This window comes from Natator depressus, chromosome 2 (assembly GCF_965152275.1).
Source record: "Natator depressus isolate rNatDep1 chromosome 2, rNatDep2.hap1, whole genome shotgun sequence".
NCBI lineage: Eukaryota > Metazoa > Chordata > Testudines > Cheloniidae > Natator > Natator depressus.
The window spans coordinates 80,777,087-80,800,689 of NC_134235.1; the positions used below are offsets into that span (position 1 = coordinate 80,777,087).

General features: G+C 45.3%; 1 protein-coding gene and 1 long non-coding RNA gene across 2 annotated transcripts in view; one reads left to right on the top strand and one right to left on the bottom strand.

Moving 5' to 3' along the window:
* The window catches only part of GREB1L (GREB1 like retinoic acid receptor coactivator), a 231,082-nt gene extending 224,647 nt beyond the window's left edge, over positions 1 to 6,435 (bottom strand). Inside the window, exon 1 of the mRNA XM_074944514.1 lies at positions 6,325 to 6,435. The gene's annotated coding sequence lies outside the window, so the exon portion shown is untranslated. The remainder of the gene's footprint in view (positions 1 to 6,324) is intronic.
* A 1,121-nt stretch (positions 6,436 to 7,556) lies between these two features.
* LOC141982445 (uncharacterized) lies at positions 7,557 to 11,522 on the top strand. Its single transcript, XR_012638081.1, has 3 exons — positions 7,557 to 7,962; positions 9,768 to 10,011; positions 11,479 to 11,522. It is a non-coding gene; the product is annotated as an uncharacterized LOC141982445 (long non-coding RNA).
* Positions 11,523 to 23,603: the final 12,081 nt, after the last annotated feature.

A 23,603-nucleotide genomic window follows, 5' to 3' on the forward strand; every position in this document is an offset into this window, starting at 1 on the left:
TACTATCAGAAATCTCTTCCCCGTGTAGGTACTTGTAGACTATGACCAAGACACTTTAATCTTCTCTTGGATAAACAGATTGAGCTTCTTAAGTCTCTCACAGTAAGGCACATTTTCCAGACTTCAAATCATTTTTGCAGCTCTTTCTTAACCTTCTCCAATTTCTCAACATCTTTTTTAAGGGTCAACATCACAACTAGACACAGTATTCCAGTAATGGTTCCACTAATGCCAAATTCAGAGGTAACACCAACTCCATAATCCTAACTTGATATTTCCCTGTTTATACATTCAACAATCGCACCAAACAGGACAGAATGCCCAGAATGATGCTGTAGTTATCTACCATTACCTTAAGATCTTTTCAGTGTTGCTGCACTCTAGGATATTGTCACTCATTTTGTAAGTGTAACCGGCATCCTTTATGCTTACATGTGTGACCTTCCATTTGCCCATATTAAAATGCATGTTGTTCAAATGAATCCACCTTACCAAGCCATCCAGATTGTTCTGTATAACTGATGTGTCCCCATCATTTTTGAGACCTCATCAATTTGTATCATCTGCAGATTTTATCAATAATGATTTTAATATTTTCTTCATTGATAAAGATATTGAATAGCATTGGGTCAAGAACACCAGAACCACCACTACAGAACTAATCTCCATTTAGAGTCAGTTTTTGCAATCAGTTAACGAGTTTTTAATCCACTTAATATGGGCGACACAGACTTTGTATAAAGCTATGAACACATCCTTGTTCGAATCACATTTTGTTCACTGAAATCTACTGTATCTAGATTTTATTATGGCACCAAAAATAACCCCAAAATTTTCCCACATGAAAAATCTATATGAACTTCTTACAATATCAGCATTAAATTATTTGTGTTTATTCCATCAGTATTTCTCTCATTAGTTTACGATCCTGTTCAGTGGAGTTTGGGGTGTGTTAAGAGTGCTGAAGTCAAGAGGAGTTTGAGGTGTGCAAAAATGTATATTAAGGGCCTGAACTTGCATGTAAAATACAGTATTAACTATTACCATTTTTCTCTCTCAAAAAAGCTGTCTTTAACAAAGGTTATACTAGGCATGTATTGTTATTCATACCAGAGACATTCTTTTCAGAGCATTTGTAAAGGAAAGTTCTGAGAAAATAAGATTTTTCAAAACCTGCACTGCACAAATACAATTGTTCCATTTTACTGAGACAGTGAAAGTTTGTTGTCATTTTACCTTTTGTTAATGTAACATGACTATACAAATGACTTCAGAATATTAGAACTATTTTAATTGCTTGTTAATATCTAATAAGGTGAAGTTCACAGCACTAAGCCCACAAAGGATATCCTTGTCAACATGTGAAGGCCTACTCCTGTCTTTCCATTTGTTAGCTGTACTTCACAAACAGTTCTCTTTTCCAGGCTTATCTTCTATAAACAACTGAAAATGTCTCTTCTAAACTCAACCACCTATTATGTAAGAGAGAGTTGGTGCAAGAGTATGCAAAACTGTAAGTCCTGAAGGGGCCATATCTTCTAAAGTCAACCACCTAATACATAAGAGGGATGATGGTGCAAAAGTATGCAAAATTTGTTTAAAGTCTTGAAGGGGCTATATAGTTTAAGGTGTAAAACCAAAGCTCTGATACACTTTCAGATTAAAGATTTCATGACACTTTTCACAGGAGTAAAGATGTGATTTCCTGGCATCTTGCCCAAGTTCCAGGTTTTGTCAATTACCTATCCAAATGCCCCCTGTTGTTTCAATTAGACATGGTATTCTTCTTCACTTCCCATCTTGAATTACTGTGGACTGTTGCTAAGCCTGGTTAACAGCTGCCACATTTCACCCAGAGTTGGCTGCATTTCAGTGGTTGATGAAACAATTAGAAACAGAACATACACATAGAACATAAAAGCACTTTAGCATCTTTTGGAATGAAAGATGCTACACAAGAGAGGCACACTACTCAAACTTAAATTTTTATTTTCATCCAGGTTAGATAACAAAGGTCCTTGTACCGTATTAAAGTGTCCTGAAAATATGTAACGGAATTATGGGGAAAGACCCATTAGATTTTCTTGTTTATCCCACTACTAATTGGTGAACTGTTTCCTACAGTTTATCCTTGAGTACTATTTCAGTCTAGTTTTAGATGACTCAGCAACTGTGTGCACAGTATTACAGTTGTCTCAACAAGAAATCTCCCACACACACACACACACATATATATTTAGCCTAAAAAAATATTTTGCTCACTGTTATCCCATAACTCCTAGACATAGCTGTTTGAATTATGCTAAACAATTCTTCTCCTTCCTTGTGTTTACAAAGTGCAGCAACCCTGAACTTTCAAGGACCAGGGCTAATATTTATGGTTTTAAGAGAACTTTGAACTAGCCCTGATTTGGGGTGTGTTTTGAATTTATGCAGACATTTCACATAGCTATACTATCATCCCTTTCTTCCATGGTATAATGCCTCTGCACACGATAATAAAAAACATCACATTTTTAACCATATCATAATACAAGCTCAATATTCAACTTGTCCATTATCTCCCAGCTCTCTCAATATTCCCTCTTGGAATACAGCATACACATACTGCACTTGCAATTTACACCTGGGCTAGATTCACAAAGGAACTTAGGCGTGGTTACCTGGAACATTGCTATGCCTTTTAGGTGCCTAGAAAAATCAGTGGGATGCACAGTCCTGGGCTAGGCATCTAGCCTCCCTATGTAATGAATGGAGAGGGACAAAGGCCTCAAAATGGGATTCACAAAAGCCAGCACCCTAGGCAACTCCTCACCAAAACTAGCCAATGGGAGGTGCCAAACTGAGGGGCTTGTGCTAAACCCTTCCTCTCTCTCTGAAATAGGTACCAAAATCCAAGCTGCAGAGAGGCACCTTCTTCTGCTTGGGATTCTTATCTGGAAACCGTGTCTTGGCATTGGGCACCTACCTAGTTTCAGCATGAAGCCAGGAGCAAAGGAGGAAACCACCTCCCTTATAACTTTTAGCCCAGTGGTAGGGTAGTCACCTGTGATGTGGGAGAACTCCAGTTCAAATCCACCCTCAAGCCAAAGAGGAGAAGGGATATGAACAGGGATCTACCACCTCTCAGGTGAGTGCCCTAATCACCGGGTTATGGGATATTGTGACATGGGGTTCCCCCAGTTTCTCCTATTGAAGCTGTTCCATGGTGGGTAAATAGTTAAGAAAAGTCATTGGAGCCAGGGGACTGGACCCTGGATCTCCCACCTCCCAAGTGACTGATCTAACCACCAGGTTATATAGCCATTCTTATGCTTGCTCACGCGCGCGCTCGCTCTCTCTCTCTCTCTCTCTCTCTCTCTGGCATAATGATTCTTTCACTGTTTATTCACAATGCAACCCCTTCAAACACATCAAAAGATCCCATATCCCAGTTAGGGCACTCACCTGAGAGGTAACAAATCCCTTCCCCCTCTTATGTAGGTCTCAGCCATCTCCCACATGAGTACCCTAACCACTGGGCTAAAAGCCCAGTGAGTGTGCTATTCCTCCATTTTGTGCAAGCCCACATATAAGGACCCAATCCAGTAGGCAAGCTCAGAGCAAACCAACTGGACTGGGCCCCACAGGCAAGTCCGGCAGACAAACCCTTATTTTTCCCCCATTTGTGCATCCGTCTGGGGCTTAGGTGTCCAGATGCCCAGCAGGGGTTGAAACACGCATGCTCAGAGGCAAAAGTTTACCTGAAAAATTGAGGTGCCAAGTGAGTTTACATGCCTACAATGCTGGATAGCAGTGGTGTGGAGGTTTTTTAGATCTCAGTGAAACCTGATTCTGGGATTTAGGCACATAAAGTGGCAGCTAGGCACCTAAGTCCTTTTGCAAATCTAGTCCTACTGTCTTATTGCCTACTCCCAATATTTCTGGTTGGCTGTAATATTGTAATAAACTGGGGTGACAAATGTGCAGAAACATGCAAAGTATTTTATACTAATATTTATTTTATTAAACACAATTCAAATACATGCTTTGCAAGCACTGTGAAATTTTAAGGCTATACAGCATATTTGTTAACCTATCTGAATAGCTGTATTTGTACTTTCAGGTATGAAACCAAACCCTGTTCACAGTTAAGCATGCACTTAATTGTACTCATGAGAATAGTCCATAGTTTCAGTAAGACTACTTATATAAGTAAAATTATGCATATGTTTAGATTCCAAGCCTGAAAGCATTACATGATTTTTCTAAACTTATCTCCTAAAAGGCTGAGATTTTTATACAGAGATTTTTTTCTTCCCTTGCAAACAAAATAAAATCAAAATGCACCAATTCCATAGCTTTTTGCTTTGTTTTTAAAAGAACTTGGATAATTTCTCTTGGATAAGGGTTTATTAATGTCTTCAGAGAAAATAAAGTCTCTATACCCCACTAATTCCATCATGGGGAAATAACATTGAATTATGTTCACATAATAGGCTTGGCAATCAATACAAGGCCTTCACGTTTATTTATAGGTCAAATACCAAACAACAGAGGAAAAATAAAGCAGGCTATACTGTATACTTAGGCCTTTCAGATGAAAAACTGCTGAAATCCTTCTACCAGTCCGTCAGCCTGGTAGGGCTTTGTGAAGGGCCACCCAAACTCTCTCTTATCAGGTCAAGTGCAAGAAACTCTTGTCAACAGGAGTTAATACCTATTGAGTCTATTAGCTCTAAATAATTTTTAAAAATCCTTCATTTGTGACTTCCACTAACTTCAACTTATGCAAGACTATTGTTCTCGTCTTTAACATTTTTATTTAGAATTTTAAATAGTTTTAATTATATTTCATTTGAATTGTGTCACGTGTGTGGAAAAAATAAAATTAAGTAATATATTTCCCGAAAAACATTTTTCATGAGGAAGCCACCATAGTCACTAATTCTGGGAAACCAAAAGGCATGTTTTGATCTCACACTTTCAAGGTATTTGCCAAAGACAGTAAACATTTATGGTCCTGATCCTACAAACACATATGTGCTGAACTTTGAGTATGTGACATAATGTGCTTAAAGTTCAACATATGCATTAGTGTTTGCAGGTTTGGGGCCTAAGTGAGCTGAGGCAATTAGTCTACCCTCCAAAATACTTTCCAGTTCAAACACTTCTCCATATAGTTAAAGCAAATATGATGGGTTAAAGTGTTGTTCTTACAGATATTTCAAAATAATAAAAGGAAATTATTTATAAAAGGGTGAAATTTTCAGATTACTCAGATGCTTTTTGAAAACTGCATCCTAATTCACTTCAGAACCAGTTTCCCAAACTTGTTTTACACGAGCAAAGAAGCCAGGCAAGTGAGAGAATGTGACAATGAAGGAAATCACTAAAAAGAAAGCCAGGTTGTACTTCAAAGTGACAAGAGGTACCCTGTAGTTTAGCAGACATATTATGATCAAAAGCATTTGCCTTTTTTTTAAATCAAGTGGAACTTCTTTGTCTAGCGATGCTTAGTTTATCCATGCAAATAAAGACTAAAGCCAAAATAAATTAATCAACAGCATTAGGAAAATACTACGCAGCCATCCTCCCATTATTTATATATCCCTTGCCTCGCGTCTCAGAGTAAAACTACGGTCACCTCCAACTGTCAACACATCAGTGCGGGTTTTGCACACAGCAAATGATCTCAAAACCATACAGCAAAAGAGCAAAGCCCAAGTGCGCCTTCATTGTCAACATGAGCAAAATGCGAGCTCGGACGTTTCGGGAAACGTTCATCAACAAACCCCACCCCAGGACGGACCTGATCCACCCCCCTTCCCTGACACTAGTTTATTAATCGAGCTATACCGGCATCTCGCTAACAGCAACGCAACTGAGCCGCCTATTGGCGAGCCTTTGGCCTAGTAACTTTTGGGGAGGGAGAAGCTGCAGAAGAACCAACCACCTGCAACCCCCCTGTCCGAATCCCTCCCACGCCCAGCGGCGCCTCCGCGCCACCTTCCCTCCCGAGGGGTTTACACGCCGCTCCCCGCCCGCAGCTGAGCGTGCCCCGCTGGGCCCGTCCCGGCCAGCGCGGTAACAAAGGGCCGGAGCCCCGGAGGGCTGATGCGCAGCCAGGGTAAACAGGCGTTATGCTGACAGAGCCCAATGAACGGAGAGCCGCCCCCCTGCAGCTGCAGCCCGCTCCGCGCTGCCCGGGTGACTGACAGAGCGAGCGAGCAGCGGACCCCGCTCCCTGCCTCTCCTCCGCTAGCTTTGTGTCTTCCCCAGCGGGGCCAGGAAAGGCGAGCCAGGGACCCCGAACCGCAGGGCCCGGCCGGGGCCGCCCCTTACCGTGAGGGGCGGAGAGACGGGTCCGGCGCGCTCCGAGCCCCCCAAAGCCCCCTTTTCCCCGCACGCCGAGAGACTGCGCTGCGAAGCCCCTTCCTGCGCTAGCGCCGCTGGTTTCTCCCGCTGGGTCTCGGGCGCTCCGGCTGGAGGAGGGGAGCGGAGGGGAGGAGACGGGGGCGGACCCCGCAGGTGCCGCCCCTCGTGCTCTGACAGCAGGGGAACCGACTCAGCTGGGGGGCAGGAGAGATGGGGGGTGGTCGGGGCGAGGGGTGGGAGCGCGAGAAAGGCGGAGCTGGGGGGGGGAGCGCGACAATGGTGGAGCTGGGGTTGGTCAGGGCCGGGGGCCCGGGTTGGTCAGGGCCTGGGGGGGGGGGTGAGAGGTGGAGCTGGGGTTCGTCAGGGCTGGTGCGGGGGGGGGGGGGGAGGTGAGAGGTGGAGCTGGGGTTGGTCAGGGCTGGTGTGGGGGGGAGGTGAGAGGTGGGGCCCGGGTCGGTCAGGGCCGGTCCTCGGGGCGGGGGAAGGGAGGGGTGCAGCTGGGGTTGGTCAGGGCTGGTCTGGGGGCAGAGGGGGAGGTGAGAGGTGGAGCTGGGGTTGGTCAGGGCCTGGTGGGGGGAGGTGAGAAGTAGAGCTGGGGTTGGTCAGGGCCAGGGGGGTGAGAGGTGGAGCTGGGGTTGGTCAGGGCCGGGGGCCCGGGTTGGTCAGGGCCTGGGGGGAGAGGTGGGGCCGGGGTTGATCAGGGCTGGGGGGGGTGGGGAAGGGGAGGTGAGAGGTGGAGCTGGGGTTGGTCAGGGCTGGGCGGGGGGAGGGAAGAAGTAGAGCTGAGGTTGGTCAGGGCCGGGGGAGGGGGAAGGGGAGGTGAGAGGTGGAGCTGGGGTAGGATGACCAGGTGTCCGGTTTCGGACCGGAACACCCAATCAAAAAGGAATCCTGCCGGGTCCGATCAGCACAGTGACCAGGCTGTTGAATGTCCGGTTTGCAGCACCACAGCAAGGCTGGCAGGCTCCCTGTTAGCGCCGCAGCTCCTAGGTCAGGAAGCAGCGAGCATGTCTGGCTCCTAGCCTTAGGAGCTGCTGGGGTGGGGTGGTCCACACGCTGCCCTGCCCACACACAAAGGACACAGCTGCGTAGGGCACCAGGAAATTTGGGGCACCAAATTTCCTGGTGCCCTGCATAGCTGCATGTTGCTCCTGCCCCTGGCCCTGCTCTGCCCGTGCCCCGCCTCTTCCCGCCCCTGCTCCAATTCAGCCCTGCCCCCACTCCCCTGAGGAGTGCGGGCAGGGCTGGGACTGCGCTCACTGGCAGCGGGAAGTGCAGTGGCCTGGCCCCAGCCATGCCGCTGGTGAGTGCTCGGGGGAGGTTCCCCGCCACACACACCCCACCGGGGGGCCTGCGTAGGGCCCCAGAATAGCTAGGGACAGCACTGCCTGCAGGCATAGCTCCCATTGGCTGGGTCAGGGTAGGGGAGGAACTAGCGCCATTTGCGAGCGCTCAGCAGGCAGCTGTTCAGGGATCACATGGCGCGCGCTTCTTCTGTTGCTGCCTGGCCCTCTTCTCCTCGTGGGGCTGGGCTCAAGCTGCAGCGCATGCCCTGCTGTGAACCACGCGGTCTGTCGCCCCATTGCCAGCACCCAGGAGTTGGAGGTATGTGTATCCCCGTCCCTGAATGCTGGGAATGGGGGCTGGACCCCCGTCTCCACCCCCCACACTCCCATCCCCGTCACTGCATCCTTCCCCATCGCAACCCCCCCACACTCCTGGGGGGGGAGGGGAGGTGAGAGGTGGAGCTGGGGTTGGTCAGGGCCGGGGGGGGGGAGGGGAGGGGAGGGGAGAGGTGGAGCTGGGGTTGGTCAGGGCCTGGTGGGGGGAGGTGAGAAGTAGAGCTGGGGTTGGTCATTGCATCCCTCCCCTGTCCCATCCCATCCCATCCTGACCCCCACATCTACCCATCCCAGCCCTGTACCCCTTACAGTGCTCTCCCACCCATTCTCTCCACCTCCCAGAGCCACCATCCCGATGACCATCACCCCCAACATGCCTGCATTCCCATCCATCCCACATACCCCCCCATACCACCTCCTCTCTCCTTCACTGCTCCCTCTCACCCCCATCCTGCTCTCGTCCTTCGCCTTTTCCCATCCCCATCCTCTCTCCTCCACCCCCACCTTTTCCCCTCCAGCCCACCCTCCTCCCTTTCCTGCTGGGTGATTTAGGCAGCCCCTGAAAAAGTGTAGGAAAAACTGTCTCTGTGTAGGCAACTGTGCGCATGCATGCATTCATTGTATGTGTGTAAGAAACCGTATGTCTTTGTGTAGGAAGATGCATGTATTGCCACATGTGTGTGTACCTGTGTGAATAAAATTAGCAGCCAAACTTTGACTTATTCCTTTTGCTGGCTTGCACACAAAAAAATTGATGACATAAAATGTGTGTGTATTCATTTCACAACAAGTTTTTAAAAGAGAAAGGAATTCTAAAAGAAATGTATTATTTCTTAAAAGGTGACTGTTGTTGACTAGTAATTGCAGAAGAGCCAATGTATCATACGTTTCTCCCCACCTTTGTCTAGCTATGTACAGGGTTGGGGGTGGGGGAAGAAAATTGGAGCTTGGGGTGGGGGTGGTGGTGAGACGTGGAACTGGGTTTGGTCAGGGACTGTCTGGGGAGGCAGGTGAAAGGTGGAGCTTGGGTTGGTCAGGGCCTGTCATGAGGCAGGGGGTGAGAGGTGGAGCTGGGGTTGGTCAGGGCTGAGAAGAAAGGTGGAGCTTGGGTTGGTCAGGGCCTGTCATGGGGCAGGGGGTGAGAGGTGGAGCTGGGGTTGGTCAGGGCCTGTCGGGTGGGAGGGGGAAAGGTGAGAGGTGAAGCGGGGGGGTGGTCAAGGCAGCTGAAGAAATTCAGACATCTACACACAGATTGCGAAGCGGATGCTAAGCCTGGGGCACAACGGTGCTGGATGAAAGAAAAGGAACATTGGCAGGCATATCAGAAGGCAAGGGAAGACGACAAAGCTGAGGCCACCCCACAGACCTGCCACTTCTATAATAGCATGCCACACTTGGTGGGGACAATGCCAGCCCCCCAAATGTAACTGTGGACACTTTGCATGAGCCAGGTACAGGGAGCACTGCAGTACGTAGTGGGGCTAGGAGGACAGGACACCAAAAAAGATGCAAACCATGCCTGCCAGGTGAGCACAGCAGATGAAAGGGATGGGATCTCAGTAAGTGTATAGATGCATTATTCCTTATAACCCTGTTTGTTTCCCTTTTCAGTGACCAAAACCTACTCCCTTCCTTCCGCCTCCTTTCTTTTATTTTTAAAAATGGTGCCCATCCATGCATCTAGCAAGCAAAGGCATAAACCTTTAATTCCCCAATTTATTTGTAAAATGTTTGAAAATAAATTCAAAAACAGTCCACATCTGATCATGGTCATGTTTTTCTAATCAGCAGCCTTTGGCAAAGTGACCTTGAAAGGTGCCCCTTCCACACCAGTTGAAAGTCTGACCGACATCAGGCAAAAAAAGGAGTAAACTAGGAAGGATATCCTCTGTGAGATCCTCCAGTCCTTTACAGCCGTGAACAGAGACTGGAGGGGCTGAATGTACAAGACCAGGGAGGACTAAGAACTGGAAGAGAGTCAAATAGACTGAGAGGTGCAGCAGGAAGTGCACTATGATATGGCTTTGATCAGGTAACAAACACAAATGTTGCAGAATATTACTAAGTTACATGTCCAAAGATCCCAAACACAGCAGCCCGTGAAATCCATGAAAGTGTTCCCTGCACTCCCTGTAATAGAACGCAGCATGGCATCAACCCTTACCCCCTACCACTCCACACCAAAGGAAAACAAGGAGAACCATGACTACACTACACTCCACAGGATCATTTGCAAAACAGCCACAGGATCATTTGCAAAACACACCACATTACCTATGTGTTTTTAATATGTAAACATGTAAGCCAGAGGTCTGAATGAGCTCTCTCCTGCCATCTATTGATGAACTGGAGGAAAAGACCTCACGGAACAGACCTTATTTGCATAGACCCACCTGCTCTGCCAAGATGATCGCTTGACATACCTGCTTTTCCAAATTAATGGATTTTGGCTGTTTTAGGTTAAAATTCACACAAGTCATAAAATCAGCTGTAATTAAATGTTGTTACCTCTATTGTATGACTAAAGGACAGCAGAAATGTATTTAATATGCCCCAATTGAGGGGGTCACCATAACTAACTTCACTTGCTAAGCATAGGGTAATGAGCCACATCCAACTGCAAGACAAATGTCCCTACCTGGTGTTCGAGGGTTCTAGCTCCCATCTGATGAGTCTTTTTTAGTGTTTTAAGGTAGAGCTCATTAGAATCAATTCAGAAATTTATTTCTTAATAACTACGAGAGCTGATATGCTGATTTAGGAACTGGGCCTTAGGCCTGGTATGAGGACAGTGTTGTGGTGAAAGAAATGCAGAAGAGGTAGTAGTAGTGAGGTTCTCTACTACCCAGTGAACTCACTAAGGTCTGAAACAAATAAGAACTGGACTAGGTGGTGGAACATCAGAATGCAGTATTACGGCTAAAGGCGGCATGGTGAAAGATGTAGCAGTAGCATCGAAGGCACCCTTTACTCAGCAAATCCTAAAGTTGTGATTACTGGTAGCTGGGCTAGGTGGTTATGGTGCTGTAGGACCGGACAGGACCAAGGACATTGCAGAGGAACAAAAAGTGTCAAAGACAGTGGCAGCAAAGCAACAGCAGTGGAGGCAGCTGGAGGTCAACCCATCTGAATGCACCCCTGGACTCAGGGATTTTGCTCACCTTGGACAACCACCATGATTGGGGTACAGCAGAGGGAAAGGGGGAGTGGTGCATTAAAGAGGTATTTGTCCATTGTTATATGCAGTGTTGCTCTAGTTGTGTCGGTCCCAGGATATTTGGGAGACAAGGTGAGTGAGGTAATATCTTTTATTTGGGCCAATAAAAGATCTCACCCACCTTGTCTATTTGTCCATTGGACTTTCACCCCGCAAGGTAGGACACTGAGGCAAAGGACTACTGCCAAAGGTAATGTGGGATGTGTATTTACTTTACTTAATCATTGTTGCTGTGTTCCCTCTCCCATTAAAAAAAGTCTTTTTTGTTGTTGTTGTACACAGACTCAGTGCTTGCAGGTGGGGAAGTATTGCCAATGAGAGGTGCCAAGTGCTTTCCCCAGATATCTGAGTGGGAGTTGAAGCCTGTTTTGTAAGAGGAATCCCTAGACATTGACGGCAACCCTTGTTGCTGCTGACACCATCTGGCAGAAGGGTTATACAGTTTTTTTTATCTTGGTTTTTATAAGTACCCTATTATAGTGCTGCTGAAATGTTTTTAACTTTGTGTAGTTGAACTTTAACTTTGTCTCCTGTTTATTTGCACACAATAAAATTACATTTTGTGAAATAAGGTATATTAATTAGTTAACACCAAGCATAAATGCCACATTACAAAAAGTAGAGGTTTTAATGAATCACAAATTGAGAGTCAACACTGTGATTCAGTTGTGAAAAGGGCTAATATCATTTTTGGGTGTATTAATAGGAGTGTCGTATGTAAGATGAAGGAGATAATCGTCCCACTCTACTTGGCACTGGTGGAGCCTCAGCTGGAGTACTGTATCCAATTCTGGGTGCCACAGTTTAGATGTGGACAAATTGGAGAGTCCAGAGGAGATCAAACAAAAATGAAAAAGGGGTTTAGAAAACTTGACTATGAGGAAAGGTTAAAAAAAACTGGGCATGTTTAGACTTGAGAAAAGAGAACTGATGAGGGACCTGCCAACCATCTTCAAATATGTTAAGGGCTGTTATAAAGAGGATAGTGGTGATCAATTGTTCTCCATGTCCACTGAAGGGAGGACAAGAAGTAATCTGCTTCATCTGCAGCAAGGGTAGTTAGTACTCAGTTTAGTAAGCCCTACGTTTCTTTGCTATGGATGAAAACAAGTATTTGTCCTAATCAAAGTTACTCCACATACTCTTAGGATACAAGATGAGTTTTCTGGAAAGTTACAAGTAAATATCTTCATTAGCTCTGCACAAATTGTTAGGACCCTCATGCCATTGAGCACTTTATGCCCATGGCGTTATTGGTATTCTGTAAAGTATAATTAATTGGTATCAGTGTTGGTCTCTGGAGATAATGTAACGTGAAACCAGATAGAAAGACATTTAGATAATTAAAATATTACAACAAATTACATTGCTTAACAATGCATAGAAATCAAAAAGTGTTCAAGGTGTAGGCATAGAGTATGTGACATTCAAAGCTGGGTTATTCTAATCTAAAATACTTGCAATATGTTTAACTCAGTTCGTGTGTGTGTGTGTATACTGAAGCATAATTTTTCCTCTATCAACAATGCAAATTGTTTAATATCACTGAACAGTATTTACTATACTAGTTAGAATGTTCCGATGTTACTCAGAATTACTTTTTTTTTTTTTATGGAGTTGTTCTTGTTTTGCTATTTTGGAAAGAAGATTCGGTTTTCATTCACCATAAGTTTTTTTTCCTCCACATAACTACTTCCTATTTCATCCTGCCCCCAAACTGATGGACACTTCCTATAACTACACTGTCCAGGGTTTAGAATGGAGAGGACAGAAATGTCACATCTGAAGTATTGTAGCTTCATGACTGGATGTTTTTTGCCCCCTATTTAAATTTCTCCTCACTTTCTCTGTTTCATTCATACCAGCCTAGGATTTGTAAATCAACAGGAACCAGATCCCTTCCAAGCACTACTTTCCACAAAAATTGGCCACAGGAGGCAAGCAGGATAAAAATAAAAAGCACTTCCCTTCCTCTGTGGAGCTGTGTGTGTGAACTGCACATTTCCCAATCTTGCTGGCCTCTGAACTGAAATACTTTGATCAGGAGTTCAGCTCAGAACCCTCTCTTGGCTAGAGCTTACATTTATATCTCACCTAGAGATGATGCAAACATTCACTGATAACTGGATTCATCTGTACTCAGAGGGGGTAGGCTAGGTGTTGCAGTCCTATTAAAATATTAGTCTCTGCTATGCTTTGCTTGCTGCATATGAACTAAAACTCTAGATTTCCATACTAAAAAATCTAGGCATGCTAATGTTTCACTTTGGTTCTCCTTTCGAACTAATCTACCAAAATCTGAATATTTAATGCAGGTAAAGGTTAATATTAATATTCCCTGGGCCTGACCTTGCATCTGTTTGAAGTCAGTGTCAAAGTTCTCAGTTACCTCATTGGTACATGATCAAGCTCCATAGGGATCAATACTTCTTTGTATGATGCATCTAAACAAATGTTGTGGATCTGCATGAATCTTAGCACTCTGTATTTACTATTTGTTGTATATACTCTTAATATTAATAGTACTGCAGTATCTTTGAGAGGCACCTCTATGTCAAAATGCATAAGGGATGTTCCTTGCCCCAAAGAGCCTATATTCTATGTAGACAAACCAGATAAAGGAGAGGGGGGAAAAGTACTGTAGTAGAATTAATCAGATTTCATAGATGGGGAACTGAGGCACATACAGATTATGTGATTTGCCCAAGGTCATGCTAGATGTCTATGACAGAACTAGGAAAACAATGTAGATCTCCTAAGTCCCAATCCAATGCCTTAACTACCAGGTCATTCTTTCTCAGCTTTTCTGTGCTTACTGCATTATTGAAAATCCTCTAAAAATAAACACGTTTTTTAAAAAGTGTCTATTTGCATCAAGGTTTCTGGCATTAGTATTCAACACTGCTGCCACAGAGAGAAGAAATAGACACGAGATAAGACACATGAAGATGAGAGAATGTTAACATACTTCCTTTATCTCTCCTTCCACTGAATCACTCTCGCAATAGAGCCTAAATTGAGCAACTAGCCTGTAAGATGTTTTGCTGCTGGTTTTGCAGCGGCACAGAGTCAGTTAAGCTATCTGTTTTAGACACATAGAATGTGTGTTCTATATTTGCTGCTAGCCAGCCAGTAGATAGATTTTGTGGAATGGACAAAGTTAATGGGACAACTATTTCAAAGAAAGAAAAATGTCACATCATTTTCCATAACTATGAGGGAGCCAGTCCCTACTCTCCCAATGGACTATTGCCCCTAACTATTTCCCAGTCCTTCTGACTCTAGAGATTACTTTCAGATTCTTCCATTTTTTACAGCTAGCTAATCAATAGTTTGGACTATAATGACAGCTCTTTTTTCTCAAGTTGGCAACTGGCATCTCTTGTCTTGCAAAAGAGAGATTTTTGATAGTGAATATGCTGGTGAATATACCAGTAGCAGCAGAAAAAGATGTTAGCATGCCTACCTCAAGGTTGGTGGTTGAACCAGAAGAACCTGTAGAACGTGTGAGATTGGGTTCACAGGAGAGTTGATGATCAAATCTCTTTTCTGGACTTTTTCCTTTTCTCCATTATGTTTGATATTTTTGAAGTAGAATTTTGTTATAGACTATTAGGTAGAGCTCTGAAGTATTGGCTCTGAAAACACTTAATTTGCCCCTTTTTTATATGTAGAGCTACTGTGAATAAAAGGAGCAGTTTGTGCTAAAGAATGTTGTGTTAGTTAAAACTTGTCAAAGTTGACACTTTTTGTGTAAATTTTGCATAAGATTTTCACAGTGCATTTTTGAGATTTCTACCTAATCAATCTAGTGCTCCTGTCATTACAGGGTCTAATCTAGATGTGACTTTTGAGTATGGTTGATTGAAACTGGTCAGATGGTTTAATTCATATAGTTCTGGTTCTCTGATTGTCAGAGCCTATCTCTGGAGAGTTAGCAGAAGCCATTTTGAGTTCTCTTAGAGAGAAGATGTAATGCTCCACTCTGTAATACTCAGCAAGATGTTGTTTGTACATTTTGTTAATTAAAATTAAAATGATAAAGGTTGGGAACTGATTTTCAGTTTACCGGAGAAACTTGTTGTTCAAGTTTAAATAATTCATAAATCTCATGTGTTTTGATTATCTATTAAAATATGACAAAGGTAACCTAACAGTAGTTTTCTGCATGTGGCATGCTGCTTCATCCTAGCTGTGAGGGATTTCCACAGATCAGCAAAAACATGGACAGGACAATCACAATCATGAGGTCCTGTAAGATCTTAGCCACTTTAGCTACTTCTCAGGCTCTGGTACTTGGCATAGTATTTTCTTAAGGAGATCCAGATGCAAGGTGGCATTCCTAGCCACCAGAAGAAGCAGGAACTAGTGATACAGAGGAATTCTGCACTATATGTGTCAGAAATACTTTATGAATAGCGCGTTGTGAAACAAGAGTTTGTAATACTCTCTATCCAGGTTCAGGAGAACACCAGTTTTCACCTGGTATCTGCAAAGTTGTTTCTTATGCAGAGTATGTGTACTATCTTATAGGCATTTGGTGATAGCATAAACCTGGTGAGTGGTGATTATGCTGGTATCAGCCAAGTTACACCAACCTTCTTCCTAGTGGAGAAAAAGATTTTCTCAGTGATTCAGCAATATGAGTAGGCAGATGATAAAACGGTGCTATCGCTATTGAAGGAAATGTAGTACATGCTACAGAATAACTGAGAAAACAGCAACATGCAGAAAGTACTATATCATTTCTGTCTACCTTGATCTACAATTTTAAAACACCATGACAAATTGTGGAGGGCAGAGAGGAAATATGATGTCTGAGAAGATGAGTGAGATGGATAAACATGCAGGTGTGAGAGGGAAGATGATTGTTGAAAGAAAAGGGGGCAAAAATGTGCCGCTGACAGGGGAAAGAGAGAAGGGCAGGGCAAGTTAAGAGAGGTGGCCAAAGTATAGTAGAAAATATACATGGAAAGATAGAGTGGAAATTGAATACAGAAGATTAATAGATTTTTAAAACCACAAGGGAGAAACTTTTAGAAGATATACATGGATTACAAAAATAATCCAGTTAATCACTTTCAATTTAATTAATGAAATGAGATGTCATTTTATGTGCTTTGAAAAAGTGCTCAAACACATTTTGGACATTTCCCCTCCATGTTGTGTCTGGCAAGGATTGGTTACAAACTTTTGGAAAACTATTTCAAACCTAATTTTGAGCCTCAGTATAGACAGGGCCTGCACAGAATACAGACTTGTGAGGGTAGGAAGGAAAGCGTTTAGTTTTTTATGTGAAAGCACTCACCATGATGAATCTGCAATAAGAGCCCTTCTGAGATTAGTTTACACTTCAGCCACCCTCAAGATCAAAGGTGGGCAAACTTTTTGAGCTGAGGGCCACATCTGGGTGGGGAAATCGTATGCACAGCCGGGGCAGGGGGTTGGTGTGGGGGAGGCAGTGCGGGGTTGCGTGTGCAGGAATGGGCTCAGGGCAAGGGATTGGGGCAGAGGAGGGGTGAGGGGTGTATGGGGGTCTCAGGGAAGGGGGTTGGGGTGCAGAGTGCAGGAGTGGGCTCAGGGCAGGGGTACAGGAGGGGTGCGGAGTGCAGGAGGGGGCTCAGGGCAGGGAGTTGGGGTGCAGGAGGGGTGTGAGGTGCAGGCATGGGGCTTAGGAAAGGGAGTTGGGGGGCATGGTGCAGGAGGGGTTTGGGCTCCGGCCCGGTGCTGCTTACCTAAAGCGGCTCTGGGGTGGCAGTGGCATGCACCGGGGCCAGGGCAGGCTCCCTGCCTGCCTGCCCGCCCTGGCCCCACGTGGCGCCGCTCCGGGAAGCGGCCGGAACCATGTACCTGCGTGGCCTCTGGGGGCGGGAGGGGGCACAGGGCTCTGCAGACTGCCCTTGCCATGCCTCCAGGTACCTCCCCGGAAACTCCCATTGGCTGCGGTTTCCCGTTCCTGGCCAATGGGAGCTGCGGGGGGCAGTGCCTGGAGGCAAGGGCAACACATGGAGCCCTCTGCGCCTTCCCTGGGCCCCAGGGATGTGGTTCCAGCCACTACTGAGAGCTGCGGGGGGCCTGCAACACCACGGGGGGCAATAGTTTGCACACCCCTGCTCAAGATCCTTCTGCCTTCCACCAGCTAAAGAAGAAAAGAGAGATTATTTACACTGTAAGCTCCTTGGGACAGGGCCTGATTTACACCTTATGCGCCCCTAGGCACAGCGTCTTCAGCTCTCCCCCTGCCTACAGCTGACCTTCGTATTGCACACAGTTTTAGAGAGGTAAGGCACCCTAGAACACCGGTGCCCATAGGCATGTCCTTACTGTGCCTAAATGGAAATCCAGCCCTAGATAGGGACTGTCTTTTTCTAGTGTCTGTACAGCATCACGCACAATGGAGTGCTGGTCTATGACTAGAGATTCTGGTTGCTACAGTAATACAGATTTATAATAAGTTAATAACACAGCATGGCATTTCTTCACGTGGCTCAATTAACTAGGCACCAGATAACCTTGATGGTGATAAACCAGGGTCTGTTTGTTGTCTATATACCGTCAGTATAGCTAGTCAAACTATTATGCAAAGTGAAACATAAGTGAACTAATAATATTATGAAGAAACTCAGCTCATCAAAAAGTGATTATGTATATTACAAAAATAAAAAGCAAGCACCATGAAATGTACATGGCAAACTAAAACTTCATAATTTTATTGCTGTAAACCTCATCTTTCCTTCCTCCACATAGTACCAATGAGTCACTGTCTTATGTCTAGATTTAATATACAAGGTTTTAGGGGCAAGGAGTGTGGCTTTGCTCTTTCTGTAAAGCACCTTCTATATTTTGGTGGTGTAGTGGGGCAATTGCCCCACTCCTGCAGAACAGGGGATAAAAGCAGCACTGGAGTGAGAAGGGCTTCAGCTGTGAAAGGCTAGGCTGATTGGAGAAGCAGCCACAGCTGGGGGCATGCCCCAGTCAGGCCACAGCTGGCCCTATAAGAGGGTCAGAAGCAAAGAAGTCTCTAACAGTTGAGGGAGAAGGATCTGGTTGCCTGGGAAAAAAGGGTACCTGGAGGGGAGCAAGGTTGGGGAAAGGCCAGAGGGGCTGGGGCACTCCAGCCTGGCAACTCCCCAGGCTGAGGCCTGGCTAAAGGCCTATGCAGGTACTGGGGCTGGGAGGTGCAGCCCAGAGATAGGCAGAGGCACCAGGTCCAAACCCCTCTTCCCAGTGATGAGTGGTTTAGACTGCAGTCTGCCCCAGTGAGCAGGGGCTAGATGATGACTGGCAGTAGCCACTGAGGCAAGATGGTGATAGAGGGTTGGGAGTTCCCCTGGGAGGGGAGACCCAGAGTATGGGGATACTTCACCCCAAGGTAAAGGGGCACTGGGGTCCGGGAGGGACATAGGGGGCCAGTGGCAGGCGAGACACTGGCCTGCAGAGGGCACGCCTTATGTGGGAGAGCTAATTCCCAGGATGACCAGCAGGAGGTGCCGCACCAGTGAGTTGTTGCATCACTACAGGTGGTAGGTAACAATAAATACTAGATTTGAGTTCAGAAAATTGAGCAGGAGAAACCATTGGAACTGAATTTTGAATCTTGAATCATTCTTCTCTTATCTGTTATAATTGCTTTTGCACTACCATTTTTCTCCTCACAAGCTCACATGTAGATTTCAACCCTTGTCTGCAAGGGAGGCATAGAGCAGAGGCTAGGCAGATATACCACACACATCATCTCACCACACCCCCAGCAGAATTTCCAAGGAAAAATGATAAAAATGGCCTAAGGCTGTATTATAAGATCAAGCAGCTTGACTGGCTTGTTTTAAAAAATGCTTCAGGCTAACAGAATTAAATGTATATGAATTATTAACACTCACAAAAAGAAGGCAGAGGATAGAATTCAAACAAAAGAAATATGGGAACTATGTTTTTGTTACTTGTTCCAAGATAATATTCTTTTATAGTCTTCTCTCTTTTATGAGTTTCTTTCTGGGATAAATCTTTCTTTATACACTGTGGAACAGCTTCAACTATAGAGACTGAGGAAGCCCCACATCAGAATATCCTGTACCACATTGCTTAGAGACTCTTGTGACCCCTCTTCAAATCTCTTTTCCCCTCCTCAGGCAAAGGCAGGAATTGATCCTGGGTCTCCTATGTCTCAGGTGAGTACACCAACTACCGGGCTAAAAGTTATAAGATCAACAGTGGTAGTGGCTCCACCACTAGCTAGATTTTGATTTGGACTTGATCATGTAGGTAGCCTCTGAGCACCCTTACTGGATTAGGACTCGCATGCGAGACAGGTGGTGAATGACTATCTTCACCCAGTTCATGGATCTCATTGGGGCATAGGCAGGAAATAGGTGCCCAGATGCCTTGAGTGAGGCAGCAGTGCACATGCCCAAAGCCAGGAACTTAGGTGCTAAGGGAAATCTTAATACAGTAATTTTGAGTTGAGTGAGTTTAGGTGCCTCCAGTACTAGGCAGCAGCTGAGTGGGAGTTTTGTGGATGACAGTGAGCCTAAAATGGGGACTTAGGTGCCTAAATATTTTTTTGATCTGGGCCACAGTCCCTACCTCATGACATGTGTAATCTAAATCTGCTGGATTGTTTTGTGTGCCTGCTTTTGATATCACCCCTCTGCTGTGGCCCCCTTCACACTAGATTAGCAGCCCTAAAGTACCCACAACTGGCTTAAATCCCTACTGTGCTCTGGGGATTATCTTTGGGATGGGAGCTTCTGTGGGCACCATGAGACTGATGGAATGGGTATGAGCAGGTATGTCCTTTAGCTCTTCTGGGGTGGCCGAGCATCCATAGGGAAGTGTTCAAAGCTGCCATAAATTAGAGTAACTCCAAGCAGTGTTTTAATGTACAGAATCTGTCACCACTCCAGCTGGGCTCAGAATACAGAAGGCATAAAGATGGCTTAAAGCCACCTTTCCCCACTCCACTTTGCTGTGCTGCTTGAGCCATTATCACTAAATCATATGACTGTATCAGCAAGCACCTAATCTAAAGAAGCCCCATTTGATGGTCTAAGAATGAAATAACGATTTATAATTGACCTTTTTGTGACACCTGTGATCATTTACCACAGAGATATAAAATAATGCCCTTTGCTGATGCCTATTTGCCAGACATAATAAAACTATTCACTTATGTTGCAAGGAGGCCTATCATGTGGCTTATGTTTTCCATAGATTGGAAAACAGCAAGAGGTAATTTAAATAAGTGTTTTAATATTAAAAGTTCCTAGTTCCTCAGCCAGGAGGCTAAGGAAGATTTAATATAAGAGAAGAAAGCTCCAAAGAAAACAAAATTTAACGAGTTTTTGAAAGTCTTCAACTATTATCACTGTCAGATAAAACCAGTGAATCTTCATATGTAAATATATCAATACTGGCAGTTTTTTGTTGGGATATTTATCTTGAGCCTAACAGGTTGTGGAAGTGGAAAAAGGGATAAAGGGAATTTGAGTGCAGACATCTTAGTTTCCTTAGGAATAGAACAAGTCAGGCTAACTCTAATAACGCGAGACTTTAAGGCAGGGCCTGGGCAAGTGGGAAGCGAGTGGGGAAAACTGTAAGAGATGCTGTTTTGACCTTGTGTTAGATAAGAATAGAATGCAGACTGTAGCAGGAACTGCTTTCAAAGCAAGATATCAGGAAGGAATATTATTGTATGTAACAAAAGGTATAAATGCTTGCTCTAATTGTTTATCGGGCGGCGACCTGCCTAGGAAGGGAGAATCCTTGTCCGTGCGCACTCTCCCCCTTGCAATTGCTTGAGAATAAACTCTCTGACTTGTTGCAAACAACTTAAGAGTGAAGACTACGTTTTTCTTCCACGACGTGAAAGGCAGTGAGTTTACTTGCTTTTCCATTTTCAAAAGAGGCTAGAGAGTGGCTCACTCTTTATTAAACAGTACTGTATTCTACTGTTAGTGATTCACTGCTAATTAACTAAAGGGAATATATGTAGTAACAATAGCACAGATGGTAGTCCTGGATCATGTTATATTTGAAACTCCTCTATTGTGCATTTTAAAACTGAAAAATAGAGATCCCAAATTACCTCGGTAGTATTTCAACACTCACGGTCATAGTTCAAAGGTTACAAATAGACATAGGACATTTTTTACCATCTTAAAAATGGCTTTGTTTTCTCACTCTTTATAACTAGAAAACACGCTGGTTTGTTCCTGTATGTTGAACTGATAGCATTGGTTTGGGTTTGTTTTTCACTAAAAGCATTTTTAAATTAATAAAACATATGGTCAAACTTTCAAAATGTAGCTTTCAATTTTGTATGTGTATTTGCATCTCCAGTTATTTTATGCACACAAATATTAGTACATGTAAATGAGGTAGCTGGGGTCTAATTCTTCCATATGCCTTAAAATCCCTTAGTAAAAACTTTTTATACACAAATGTGGCAATTGTAAATATTTGTCATAATTCTTCCTCTCCATTTCTCCTTTTTCTCTCCCTCCATCTAGCTTTGTTGAATGGGTATTTTAGATTAATGCCTTATAAAACTCTTGTTTTGAGTGATTCTAGTAGGTGTTTAAATGCACTATGATAATTCCCTGGCTTGCATTTAGGGTTGCCAACTTTCTAATCGCATACAACTGAACACCCCTGCCCCACCCCTTCTCCAAGGCCCCACCCCCGGTTGCTCCATCCCCCTCCCTCCATTGTTCACTCTCCCCCACCCTCGCTCACTTTCACTGGGCTAGGGCAGGGGGGTGAGTGCTCCAGCTGGGGATGTGGGTTCTGGGGTGGGGCTGGGTATGAGGCATGGGAGAGGGTTCCAGGCTGGGGCAGGGAGTTGGGGTGCAGGGGGGTTGAGAACATAAGAATGTCCATACTGGGTCAGACCAAAGGTCCATCCAGCCCAGTATCCTGTCTACCAACAGTGGCCAATGCCAGGTGCCCCAGAGGGAGTGAACCTAACAGGTAATGAATGATCAAGTGATCTCTCTCCTGCCATCCATCTCCACCCTCTGACAAACAGAGGCTAGGGACACCATTCCTTACCCATCCTGGCTAATAGCCATTAATGGACTTAACCTCCATGAATTTATTTAGGGAATTTATCTGAGGACTCTGGCTGGGGGTGCAGGCTCTGAGGTGGAGCCGGGGCTGAGGGATTTGGGCTGCAGGTGTTGGTGATTTTATATACAAGTGATTCTAAATGTTTAGTATAAGGTTTTTTATATGGTTTCCCCTCATCAATTTGGACTTTGGTATTTTTCAAAATGGAGTCAAATCTCCATTTTGTCCCCAAAGGCGGGAAAATTAAGGCGCCAAAGCTGTGGCGCGAGAGTTGGTTCAAACCAGTTGGGACTGGCTTGTAACTGCCAGCCCCTCAGAATTTTCCCGCCACTCCTTCTTTGTAAGGAACTGTGCCACGTCGTCATGGGGCTGTTCGTCCAGGAGACAGCCGTGTGCGGTCAGGCTTTTGTGCGGGTCTCCGGATCAAGAGCTGTGAACGATCCAGTGACACCATCAATTTACCTGCTATCCAGGATCCTGTGGTCCCCCATCCAGCAGCTTTGGTCTACCCGCTTGTCATCATCCAGCAGCCAAGATCCAGTGTTCCTCCCCAAAGGCCAGCATTTGGCCTGAGGGTAAAAGGTCCTGGATCCACCACTCACTTCCATCTGACCTGCCCATAGATGACCTCGGATTAGCAGTAGGCTATACAGGGGATTTGATTTGATTTGATTTGTTGCCGGGGTCGGGGGGGGTCTATCGGGCCTGAGCTTCAAGCTCCTTTGTTGCAGTCCACTGTTTGCTGGGTTTTTATGTTTGCTTCTGGTTGTCCCCTTGCCCCTTTCATATAACCAACCCTTAATACAATGTTTACCTGTTTCAAACATAATTTTTGTGTCTCCTCTTCTTTCTTACACCATACTTGGGAGGGAGGGTGGGACACAGGAGCTGCTTCCTCAGGTGGTAGACCCTGATAGCAAGTCCAAGAACCTGAACCTGTAAAAGGGAAAGAAAGGCATATTGGGGTTCTTTTAGTTTTGATTTTTCCCTGGTTATACAGGAGGGGGCTCTGGGCTGGGGCAGGGAGTTGAGGTGAGGACTCTGGCTGGGGGTGTGGGCTCTGGGTTGGGGCCAGGGATGAGAGGTCTGGGGTGAAGGAGGGAGCTCCAGGTTGGGGTGTGGGAGGGGGTGCAAGATCCTGGCGGCATTTACCACGGCTCCCAGGAAGCGGCAGCCAGGTCCCTGCAGCCCCTAGGTGCATGGGCGGCCAGGGAGGCTCTGTGCACTGCCCCCCGCAGCTCCCATTGGTCACAGTTCCTGGCCAATGGGAGCTGCGGTGCCAGCACTAGGGGCAGGGGTGGCACATGGAGCTGCCCTGGCCACCCATGCTCCTAAGGGCC